This window comes from Protopterus annectens, chromosome 2.part1 (genome assembly GCF_019279795.1).
Source record: "Protopterus annectens isolate FY-2018-M chromosome 2.part1, PAN1.0, whole genome shotgun sequence".
In the NCBI taxonomy this organism is placed as follows: domain Eukaryota; kingdom Metazoa; phylum Chordata; order Ceratodontiformes; family Protopteridae; genus Protopterus; species Protopterus annectens.
The window spans coordinates 1,039,699,860-1,039,713,386 of record NC_056729.1 but is presented as its reverse complement, the minus strand read 5'-3'; the positions used below and the strand labels follow the sequence as shown (position 1 = coordinate 1,039,713,386).

General features: G+C 37.7%; 1 protein-coding gene across 1 annotated transcript in view; it reads left to right on the top strand.

Annotated features, from left to right (window-relative positions):
- Positions 1-13,527, top strand: part of SORBS2 (sorbin and SH3 domain containing 2) — a 3,647,154-nt gene that overhangs the window by 1,542 nt on the left and 3,632,085 nt on the right. The gene's annotated exons all lie outside the window — the stretch shown is intronic.

The window sequence follows — 13,527 nt, the reverse complement described above, 5'->3', positions numbered from 1 at the left end:
ATGTAATATAAAACATATCTTTCTTTTTTCACTTTTAAATGTAACAGTGGGTATGTTAATTGGAAAAGCAGTAACATGTTGAATGGAATCCAATCTATTAATCCTGTTTTTCAATCATTTTGCCTTTATTTTTCTCATAAAATGCTGCTTTTTTATTAGAAATGTATTTTATTTGAATTCTTCATTATATAGTCATTTTCTTTGAAGTATAAAACAGTTATTTTTAAAAATATAGCCAGTGTTTATAAAGAGTAACTATTACACAGTGACTAGACTGTTTATTAATTAACCCGACATTACCAGGGGCAATGGCATTGCTTCTAGTGCAAGCCTTTGTTTTAGAACATCATACCAATAAGGGACTGCACAGTGCTATACAGAGTTAACTAACCCAAGTTATTTAAAATAAAATTTTTGTAATGAGAGATCCAAGAGGTGACAATTCTATCTTTTTTGGGGCAGGGGTGCAGGCAAGGCAACTTTCAGATAAATTAAATCAGGGAAAAGTCTCTTAGCTCCTCTCTAAGCATGGTGACGCAAATAAAGCTGAAGCTTAATCACGCTTAGTTTGCCTTTGTCTCTGCAGTGCTTTGCTGGTGCATTTAGCTAATGCAGCTCCCTAGTTGTGAGGAAATATTCAGAGATTGTTAATTAAATAGCTTCCTTTATTACCTTAGGACTCCCCACGTGCTCAGCCCTTGTGGGACTTCACTGAATGGTGTGTTACTGAAAGAGGTCTATTTGTTATATCTTGTACTCACACTCATTATTACATCTCTGCATATTTTGGGACTCCGTACTTTGTACTTGGCTCTCCAATAGATAAAACCAGCAAATTGTTAAACCTAACATCAAAGCTCAGTAGTAATAGAGATTGTATCTCTGCTGCCATTACTCAAAAGTATATTTTCAGGGACATGTTTTTCAAATGTAAGACTACCCTGCAAGGGACTGTTTCGATACAAAGCATCAGAATCAACACATTCCCAAAGAATGCCTATTTTAAAACCAGTATGAAGAAATGGATAAATGGCTTAATCCAGTCTAGTTGGTTCATAGTATTTTACAAAGTACTTGGCCAAAACAGACCATCTCTTTCAGAGTGATTGAAATAAGACTTGATCAATTGCAGAATATTTCATAACTGCACACATTTACTGGCATTTCTATGTGTATATACCTATGTTTCTTTTAAAGCTGTAGAACCTTTCAAAGATAAATTGCACTTTGTCACCTTAAATGAGTACATTGTTCTACCCATTCCAGAACTAAACAAGCACATGTAACTTCTTTGTCTGTGACAATGACATGGACACTATTCCTGCCCACTGTTAAATTAAAATATTCCTATACACATCTCCTACATATGATGCACTCACTGCATTGTTCATGCGCACCATCTATTATCTTCCCTTCCTTTCCTTTTGTCGAACTCCAAAGACTTTTATTTCTCTATAACCTTAAATGTGTCTTATAACCCTTATATTGCCTTTAATATACCAGATTAACTCTTTTATGTATGATCTCTAGGAAATGTTTTATTTGTTTATTTATTTTTTAGTCTATGGTCATGTCTGCTGTTTGCATCTCTTATACTGGGGGACCAAGTGCAATGATTTTGCCTGTCTCCAATAGTTTAACATCCAGCTCCTTCTTCACTGCTTCCTGAATCATGAGTACAACTCCATAGGTTCAGGCCTTCGGCCTGCTGCATTTCCCTATTCCATTCTGACTATATCAACATAAGGACAAGAGAAGTTACTGTTTATAAATGTATTGAACAGTATAACACAAAATGCTAATGTTAAAATTGCATAAATTAACAATTCTTTCTCTGAGCAAGTGCTGTAACACTTGTAGAAAGACATTTCTAAATTTTTGGATTCTGGAACATGTAGCAGACTTCTGTTAAAATAACTGTACTTGCTAGTGGTGAAACAGTTGCTCAGATAACCCTTATAAAGTAACTGTATGTGTAAACACTAATAAAACTTCTTTCATATTCAGCAGCACAAACTCATTTTGATTTAGAATGGCATATTCCTCATATTTCAGGAAAACCAAGAGGAAAATGTATTATGTGAGAGAATGATTTACATAATCCAGTTTAAAAACTGTACAAAGACAGTATTATTCTAATATATATGTGACACTCCTAAATCTCATCTAATGTTAGCAAAGATAGGAACACTGAAGCTGGCAAGTATTACAAACAATACATGTTATTTACATTTTAAGACTCAGTAATGATTGATGGCATATGCTATGAGAACATAACAAAAATATGACAAAGTAAAATACACTGCTGTTGAAAACAATGTCTTGACTTTTCTGCAGACCACAGATGGTTTTAAAGAACTAAATAGATTATAATAATTTACTTACACTTGAATTAAATGTAATGGGGCTTATCACTGCAAAAATAGCAAAGGATAGCTTTTCAGCTATATAAATTATGCCTAAAATATAGTTTGCTTTTTCCATCAGACAGTTTAATCTGCTACAGCACATTATACATGCATGTGTATATTTATATATAGATATAGGCATATCTGCATCTATATACATGTATACATATCTATATCTATTGCTATATATACATATATATATATATATATATATATATATATATATATATATATATATATATATATATATATATATATATATACCCACAGAGTATGGTTACAGCCGTCTCTGAAATAAAATGCATGTCTGAGCCTAAAGTTTACGTGAGTTCACTGCTTGGCATTGTCATGTGTTTCTGTAATTTCATGGTTTAGTATTTACTACCTGTGTATGATATGCAAGGTGGAATAAGCTGTTATTGTGATAATCAGCTGTGCTTCAGGCTCCATGTGTGAGATTCCTGAGTAATACAGTATGTTAATGAGAAGTAGTGCAAATCAAACCAAGTCTTCAGGTTACACTCATCCACAGTTCATTATCTTAGCTGATAAACTATACAGGTGTTTAATGCTCAAAATAATTAGGGATTATATCCCAACAAGGGTAAAATGGTAATTGACATAAACATCAAGAACCTATGTGGTTGTACTGCCTCCTAAAGAGTAAAACTGACATTCATCCTTTCTGACCAAGCATGCCTGATGACATGGGGCACTATGAGCTGAATTCCTTCTTATCCTGCTATGTATTCTACTGCATGGTTACATGATTAAGGGGAGCATGGGCTAGGAAAACACAGATTAATACTCAACACAGATGGTAATTCTCTTTTACGATTGTCATGTGTGTCACATGACCTACTGGGCATGCTGTCCTGCTCTGTGCACCATTTCCCAAAGTAAGGACATCACAGTCTCTTATATTGAGTTGCAACAAGATAAAATATCCTATCAGGAGTAAACAGAACTAGTTGGGTGAAAACACGTTTTTGGAAGGAAGGGACATAAAAGTTTCAAATATCTTAAAAGTATAATGGCTGTAGGCAAATATAATATTACTGGGATCAGGCAAGAAATTAGTCATGGCTTTGGTGTGTGCCGGCTGCCTGCAGTGTTCAGTAGTCAAAGGGCCTGATTCCAAAAGGCTTGTTCTCAGTGTAAGTCACCACTTACACAGAGGGCAGGCTGACAGCAAGTCTTTTGGAATCTGGCCCCTGGTGTAAGCCTGTTTATAACTAAGCCTTACACTGAAGTAAATCACTTACAGTAAGATGTTTTTCAGAACAAGGGCAGAATTACACTAAGAGCAAGTCTTAAGGAATCTGTCTCATAGTATTTCTGAACTTTGAATACATTTTACACTTCTGCTCTATAATGGTTATTCAACATGCAGGAAGGGTTTAAAAAGCACAGTGCATGTCCTTAGCATCATAAAACAGGAGATCTGATAACTATTTAAGATATAAAACTGTATAGATGTGTTCATTGCTTGGTGAGTTTAAAAATACAAATTAGAGTTAGAAGTGAATGTAATCCTGTTGACTCGTGAAAGCTTCTTCTTGGGTGGTAACATATGAAAAACAAAGCCCCTTTGTTTGGCAATAGCATTTACACTACAACATTTGTTAATTTCAGTTTTGTTCAACTGTTGCATATTATTTTGAAAATATATGCTGTTTAGCATTTCTCCATCAGACATTCTTATTTATTTGATAGTACTGCATTTTTCATTTGTAATGCAAGTTAGCCCACTAGATACAAGTGACACTGTTCAGGAGTAGCCGGAGAACATTCTAGGATTAAGTGTCTTACTCAAATTAACACAGTATGCAAGTAAAACTCTAAATACTATCGCAACAAATAAAATAAATTCACTTGGCATGGTGAGAACAACACTAAAAGGTTTATTACAACAGATAAAACAGTATAATAACTTTAAAAGATAAGCACTTTCATCAAACTTTTGTTAGACTTCTTATATGACATTCTAATCACAATCACTTTAAAACTATGTTTCTTTAATCTTTTAAATTGATCATGTGACTTAATGTTATATAAGGAGCACATGACATTGTTAAAAATTATGTGATGAAGTCTAACAAAAGTTTGACGAAAGTGTAACAAGTGAATTTATAGTATGCAATATCTTATTTTTTTACAAAATTGTTCTTGTACTTCTTTGTTTCTCTTACCTTGTATACCAGTTTTTTTTATTGTTATCTAAACCATGTATGTACTCTGTTAACTTCCTTGGAGCTTTTCTCCCCAGGACTCCACTGAAAATGGGCACTTTGTGTCCAGTTGGATTTATCCTGGTAAAATAATGTTAAAATAAATAAAATAAATAAGTAGCAATGGGGGAAATCAAACTCTTAATCACAGTATAACTCTCCTTATTAAGTCCTTCTTTACGCTTCTTGATATACTGTCAGAAACATGCTACTGGCTGTTTAGACGTAGATAGCATAATTTGTAAGGGGTCATGAAAACAAACTATAAACTAGGAAGTTGTATTTTATGTCTCAGGAAGGATTAGGGCTTGCTTAATACTGTGCTTTACCACTAGAAGGACTAATTTCAAATCACTGTGTATATTATATCTGAAGTCACAGACAAAGCTTTAGTATTGCACACTGCTTCTGATTCTCACCTCGTCAACCACAAAATCGTTGATATATTGTAACAATGAATTCAGATTGCAAGTTTGCTGCAAAAATAATGATCTGTTGAAATTAAATGTCCAGTTCTTTGGAGTCCTCATTTTTTCAAGACATTGCATATGAAGTATTAAACTGACCTTAACACTGTCCTATCTCTTCACCATTTTCCAGCTGAATGCATGGAAGATCAAGAAACTGAAGTTATTCATGGTCATCCAATAAATGGGCAACAGAGTTTCCCTGGGTCAGAGAGCTAAGCTCTCTCTCCATAAGGCATGAACTGCAGCAGCCCACATACATGCAAAGTAGATTATCAGTTCAAGAAAAAAATGAGAATATAAAATACAGAAGGCTGTGCCCTCAGGGGCTGTTAACTGCCACTGTATACACAACGTCTATGTTTGTGTGAATGAAAGAATAGTGTGTGACAAGGTATAGATCTATATGAGTACTCATGTACGTTTTGTGTGTAAGATTTATCTCTCTCTCTGTTTCTATACACGCAACACACACAGATGGATCGATAGATAAACAGATGAATGAAGGTGTTACAGTGTGTGTGTGTGTGTGTGTGTGTGTGTGTGTGTGTGTGTGTGTGTGTGTGTGTGTCTGCCTGTGTCTACCTGTTTGTGTTTTAAAGAGTTCTATTGTGTAGAATATGTTATTACCATTGAATTTACTTAACATGTCTTGTTCTTAGTAAGAGACATACAAATGCATTCATTTGGCCTGTAGATGACTTGCTTAGACTGACAGCATTAAGGGCATTCTTTTCAAATTGAAGTGTTTTCCAAATAATAGCTGCTATCTGGATGGAGAAATAATCAGCTCTATAGCGTTTGCTGCTTCTCTTGGGGTAATTGTAGAATACAGGAAGTTACAAAATAAAGTAGCAGAAGTCTACATCATGATAAAAGAATTATGATCAAGGTCACAGGTCACAGCCAGGACAGAATGAAACCAGAGTACCCATGGTATTAACATTTTCATAAATATTTGATAAGATATTTTCAGTTCCTGCAGAGAAGTTTGTTATTTTTCTGGAAAGATTGTACATTTAAAAGTGATGGCTGTAAAGCCCACAGTATTAATTACTCTTTATTCATGCCCATTGTAGCTCGCAACAAGTACTCTGAAAGTTATAGTTTTTCAAACACCTGATATACATGTAATAGCAAGAATACTAATATAGTTATTTTGATCAATAGATGACCTGCTTGGTCTGACAGCTGTAAGGACATTCTTTTCAAAGTCAGGTGTACATAGAAACAAATAGGTACCAGCCAGATGAAGAAAGAATAGTGCAGTGTTTGTTGCTTAATTCAGGTGAAGAGCAGAATAAAGGAACTTAATAAACCAAAATCCTAAGAAATCAAAACAGAGGACAGAATGAAACCACAGTAGCTATGGTGCTATCGCTCTCACAAGCAGTGGATAAGGTATTTTCATTTTCTGCAGTGATATTTATTGTTTAGCTGGAGGATCGTACATTTAAAACTGAAGGTTGCAAAGCCAAAAGTAGTTATTACTGTCTAACCATTCCAAGTGTAACTAGCAAACTGTGAGAGGAAATCTGAACTCTATAGCTTTTCATATAATTGGAAAGACTGGGTTAAAAATGCAGCATATGCTTCTAAAATGCAGTGCACAGCCTGAAACATGAAAAGACAGATGGGTGTCCTAAGGTAGGTGTTAAGAAAGCAGGCCATGGAAGCTGTCATCAGACTGAGAGTAGAAGCATTACTCCACAGATTGCAAGTGACAAAAATGAGGTTGCGCATTTATCCACTTAACCCTTAAACATTTAACTACCCATTTTTACACCTCCCCATCACTTATTATAATGCATTCAGAAAGAATTGGTTTATGAGGCATAGAATGCAAAATGGATCATCAGTGAATATTTTTCTTACAATAATCAACTATTTTGGATGATCATTATTTTGCTTTTAACCTTCTCCTTTTCAAAAAGCTAACACAACACTTAAGGCTTAGCATGATTTTCTGGAATGCTTCTATTTGCTTGACTGATTCCTCCTTTCACAACTCTTTATTGCAAGTTGGTATATAACAACATGTGTTTGTTCTCTGCCATCATTTGCAAGCTAATTCAGTCCTCATCTGCAGAATCCCTCCCCTCTGAGCACTGTGAGAATCACTGAACATTGTTAGCCCCAACTCAGTTTTGAAGATGCAGGTTACTGCTCCCCTTTACATTGCCTACTACCACTGTGGTATATGTGGACAGATGATACCCACAAATACCCCATTGCCTACTACCACTGGGGTATATGTGGGCATCATCTGCATTTCCTCCTTGTGTTCATGTGGGTTTCCTCCTCCATTTCAAAGACTTGTAATAGGTGGATTGGACACTCTAATTTGGCCATAGCCATAGGTGTGAGTGTGCATGTGAGTGTGTGGTGTGGAAGATCGACCATGGCAGGGCTAGCCACCCAGTGATATAAACTTTGGCTCTAGATGATTGTCACTGACAAAGTGACACCCAACCCCATTTCCAAAAATGGGAAAAGGGGTTGTGGATGGATGGGTGGATGGATTCTCAATTTGCATGAAGCATCTACAGAAAAGATGAAATGCAGGTGGGAACTAATGTTATGTATGTATGCATAACATGTATTATTAGCTATACATAGGATTAAAACATTGGTTATACCTGTTTCAATGAAACAAGTTAAAGTGTGAGTTACATTTCAGACTTTACACATTAGTGCAGAAGATTAGGTCACAGTAAGCATTACATTTAAAGGCTTTAGTTTAGTCTGTGGATTATTATGTTACTAATGATTATTCTCATAGCAATTTCATGCTATCACACTGTGAAGATGTTCAGAAAGCAGATTTAAACCCTTGAAGCATCTGTTTTTTGTATTTTTTTCCCTGTGGAAGTTGGAGCCAGGCCCAATTTGAAAAAGGCTGATTCTCCTATGGCTGTTTTAAATGGGGGCCTATAAAGTGTAATGCCACTTTTTTGACTACTTATTAGGGGTGTCTGTTGCATGAGGAGGAGGAGGAGAAGTTGTCAAGTATACCAAGTTGGCCAGGAGATAGGTTGATCTCTAATTCACAGATAGTCGGTTCAGTTTTTTAAGAAAGTTGCAGTGATGGGGTAAGATGGTCTGCAAGTAAACTGAATCTGCACATTTTGTTTTCTGCAGCCTAGCGGTACATTTTTATAAAGTGCTATGCAGACAACAAGGGAGAAGAGGTGAATTATTTTGTACCCCAGTCATAACGGTGCAAGAACTTTGATAACTAAATTGTCTGTGTGTATATTGAAGTTCAGGGAGGAATCAGTCAAAAGTAAAGCCTAAATATTTATATTTGGGCACGATGGGAGTACTGTTATAGCTATCTGTTATTTTTAAGCATGGAATCCTGAGTAAAATCTTTTGTTCCTGCATATAATGGTTATAAGGTTTATCAGGGGAGCTACGCCAAACTTTGTATACAGAGTTTCAGAACTGAGTGTACTTAGTTTATTTAGATGGCATGCATTTTATGGTAGAAGGCAACACATTGCAGCTGTCCCTTTGTTGGAGACTTGTGCTAACTATGTTCTAGACAGACATAATATTTCTAAGTATTCCATTCAACTACCTTTTTTAACACATTTTTGCTAAATCATTTGGCTTCCATCAAGTTTGCTTGTTTCCATATATTAGCCTTCTTCTGTTAAACATGGTTATTGTTTCAGAAACTTCCTAGCTATGCCTAAATATTGAAATATTCATCAAAGGGCTAGTGATTGATGTGTGACATACTCTGTCATTAGGATCTGTCCAATAATGAAAATCTCAATTGCAACTGCTTATTTAGACTTACCATACCTGTTTGTCACTCTGCTATCCCCTTGACAAGGTTAACACTGTACATCCATCTGTAGAGAACACTTCAGAAAGTAGTTTATGTTGTTTTATCTGAGAGCCATGATTAACGTGATAAGCAGCTGTAGCTATAGCCAGGTCAGCATCTTTTGTGTGCACACCCATTATAACCTGCCTGCTGTTGGGGCCTTACTGGTCCACACCCGGTATAACCTGCCTGCTGCTGGGTCCTTCCTAGTGCACACCCAGTATAACCTGCCTGCTGCTGGGGCCTTCCTGGTGCACACCCAGTATAACCTACCTGCTGTTGGGGCCTTACTGGTGCATGCCCAGTATAAGCTGCCTGCTGCTGGGGACTTCCTGGTGCACACCAAGTATAACCTGTCTGCTGCTTGGGCCCTACTGGTGCACACCCAGTATAACCTGCCTGCTGCTTGGGCCGTACAGCTGCACATACAGTATAACCTGCCTGCTGCTGGAGCATTCCTAGTGCACACCCAGTATAACCTGCCTGCTGCTTGGGCCTTCCTGGTGCACACCCAGATAATCTGCCTACTGCTGAAGCCTTCCTGATGCACACCCAGTATAATCTGCCTGCTGCTGGGGCCTTCCTAGTGCACACCCAGTATAACCTGCCTGCTGCTGGGGCCTTCCTGCTGCACACGCAGTATAACCTGCCTACTGCTGGGGCCTTCCTGGTGCACACCCAGTATAACCTGCCTGCTGCTGGAGCCTTCCTGGTGCACACCCAGTGTAACCTGCCTGTCGCTGGGACCTTCCTGGTGCACCTTCTCATTCCCCCTGCTGCTCTAGGACCATCTGAGTTGCACATAGACCAGCATCGCCTTGCTGGATAGCTGCAGTTCACACTCAGTATAGAACCCATTCTTCGCCCTTGTACTATCATCCAAGTCCAGTTAAATCTAACCTCTCTTCTCCCTGGTTAAATCCCAAGTAAAAAAAAAAACCTGAAACCGTGAGTAGGCACTTTCCTGCTATCGCTGTGGCCAGCCTGGTGGAGATATGCATCCTGAGGCAATGTAACAATTGTCTTTTGTAAACTGACCACCACTTAATCCTGAACAAGCAAACACAGTATATGAGAGATGTAGTGACAATATGAAAATTTTGACACTTCTGTTACATACTGACAAATTACATGACAAACAAGTTGTCAGCACTCATCATTTCCCTCACTAAATAAGGTCTCAACACATAAACCCAAATATGCAGATGCACTCACAAATAGCTTATCTAAACCTCAGGAGCCTCCCATATGTTGCCCTCAGAAACAATATACAAACAAAACCAAGTCAACACCAACCACCGTACATAAAAACATCACAAATACACATCGCATTGCCTCCCCAAGCAATCCTTTAAGGCAAAATACCACACATTTAAACATCTTGGTCATAGGAGACTCCATCGTGAGACACACAGATGCACTTCCTCACCAGATTGGATAAAGAGAGGGTTACAGTCAGTTGCCTGTCAGGGGCCAGGATTTACTAGATCACTCAGGTCATTCACCCATAAGTACCAATATGGCTCATTCTTAGTTCATGCGGATGTGAATGACCTGAGATGTACCTCCCTGGACTATATGAAAAGAGACATGATAAACCTTTCTGAATACGTGTTGCAGGTGGGTATGAGCCTTGCATTAAGCAGTACTCTATCTTCACCAAGAATGATACCACAATATAAGCAAAATGATTGACTTCGATAATTGGCTTAGTTACTGGTGTCATTCTTAGGGGATCCAGTATTTGTCTGCCTGGGACAACATGAGCGACAGAGCATGCTGATTTGCTAGAGATGGTCTGCACCTGTCACCAGTAGGCTTTTGAATAGTGGTCAAGGCATTAGCCAACCCTGTAGTGCCTTTTTTAGGCAGTGCTATACCAACACACCTACCAACATAACAAATGCATCTAATGTCAAGCTGAAGGCACTACTGCTCAGTGTTAGGAACCCTAACAAGAAACCACACTTCCTGGAAACTCTCCTCACCCTGGAGAATGCTGTCTCTTCAGTTGCAGAAATGTGGTTAAAGGCTGCAGAAAGCACCCCAGCAGTGCAAGGCTACAATGTCTATCACACATTCAGACCACTCTCTGAAAAGGAAAAAAAAAAAAACAAAAGGTGGAGGTTTTTCCATTTTCATAAAAAACAATCACACCTCTAGTCTGATCAAGCAGGATGACTCGCTTGAGCTACTCCATGTCCAGCTGTCTATAGGCAAAATCCCCCACCATATCATTGCTAGCTACAGGTTCCTAATCATGAACAATGAAAACCACTCCGCATACCTGAAGTTACCAGAATCACTTACCATTCAGCCCATAACTCTCAACCTTCCATCTCCAAAATGAGGAACACTAGCTCTCATAATGTGGAACAAATGGGAAAAATGTGGAACACACACCAGCAGGGTACTAACAACTTCAGTTAAGAAAGTCATATGATGCCAAAAACTCGGTTACCGAGTTTCTGGTATTATTTGGTGTTTTTACTTTCGAGAAAGTCATATGATGGATATAATATGCTGGTTTTACTTATAAAAATATATTTTAATGAATTAATATGATTCATTTCTATTCACCAGGAATATCAGTTCAAAAAATCCTAACATTAAATGGGTGGCAGACCCTTTCAATGTGGAACTTTGAGGAACATGAGCTTTTTAAGCACCAAATGAGGTATTTTCCTCATAATGAGGTACACTTGAGAGGTATGATTCAGCCCAAAGCACTACTTATGGGTGATTTTAACAAGGCCTCCATAAACTGGGAGGCATCACAACTATTAACATGCACATTCAGAGATTTCCTGAATTTTATCAATGCAAATGCTGTGGAAAAGCTGGTCTGCACTCCCATTAGGGGCTCAAATATCACTGACATAGTACTCGCACAGATGGGGGAGCATTATCCCCCCTACATAAAGTCTTCATTGGTAAAATCTGTTTCCTTTGAAACAAATGTAATGGTAGAACCACCATCAAACCCTAAAACCCTAAAGAGTTTTTCCAAGCCAAACTACCTTCTATTAAGTGATAGTATAGGTAATTTTAAAGTTCTGCCTAACCATCAAAAAACATGGAGGCCTATGCAGAAGTGTACACAAATGCCCTGTACAACCACTTAAACAACTGCATAGAAAGGGCAGTACTTAACTGGATTAAACCCAGGTCTATCCGGAAAAAGAAGTCACCCTGGTCACCCCCTGGTATAAGTAGACTATACAACAGAAGGAAAACATTCTTGTCTAGAAGTAATTTGACAGGTGCACAACAGATTAAAAAAAAAAACATTAGTTTCAACATGCAAATTAGGGAACTAAAGCTTTCAAAAGCTAAATACAAAACTAAAATAGCCTCCCAAGAAAAGGATAACCACAAAATATGTTTTAGTTATGTACAAAATCTTAAGGGAAACACTCAACAATGAGCTGAGTTAGCTGTAGATGGCACTACCTGAACTCAGCCAGAAGAAACAGCAAACCTGTTGGCTGATAAATTCAACTCAGATTTCACCCCCACATCACCTCCAATCACTCCCCGTGAAATACCCCATACCATTCCTTTGCCTATTATCACAAAAGAACAGGTCATCACTGTGCCTTCTAAAGCTAGAAAGATGGAATCCCAGGGTGCTTATTAAATAGCTTGAAACATGACCTGACAGACCCACTTGGATCTGCATTAAACCATAGTTTCCAGACAGGCTTTGTCCCAGTAGAGTGGAGAACAGCAACGGCCATCCCTTTGCATAAGGCCCATCAACATACACATGAAACTATCTATAAGTCTGACTAACTTCATATAAAAGGCTATGGAAAGGATAATCGTGGACCTGATTAATAATGACATAGGAAATACCCAGACTTTAGACCCAACCTAGTTCAGCTTTGTCAAGGGCAGTTCCTGCCTGCTCAATCTGATGGACTTCTTTGAGAAGGTCACCAAAGCCATGAATATGGGTAAGAAAATGCATACTGCCTACCTTCACCTGGTTAAGGTATTTGATACAATACCCAGAAAATAACTGAGGCACCCGCGCAGAAAGATCCATGCCAAATAAAAAGTGAAAGAAGCAATACTTGAACCACAAACTTGGTTAAAGCATTTAATAATGACACACAAATAACAAAACGTTAAGCACTTTCATACCTTATGACAAACAGGACATCTTCAGAACAAATAATCATCCTCCACGCTCTACTTATTTACCAGCGTTATTAAATAGTTATCCAATCAAAACACCTGGCATATTCAAACAAACATAGTAAATAAAATACATAAATAATGTTAATCCCTAAAATAATTTTTTAAATAAAAATATTCTAAAAGCACTTCAGCTTAGCTGATCTTAATTTTAACACACAACTTAAAGACAACATATCATTTAGACCAGGGAGGGAATTGGCATCTAATCTTAGCTGCCACTGGAGCTCAGGATACCCCAGTGTAGCCTCCCATGCCCCTCCTCTAGGGTTGGGTAAAACCTGCTCTAAGATGAAGACTAGAAACCTTTTGTTATTGGAACAATTTTGCTTGTATTTATATAAAGCATTATTATCTTGTTGATTTTTTATTTCATAGTA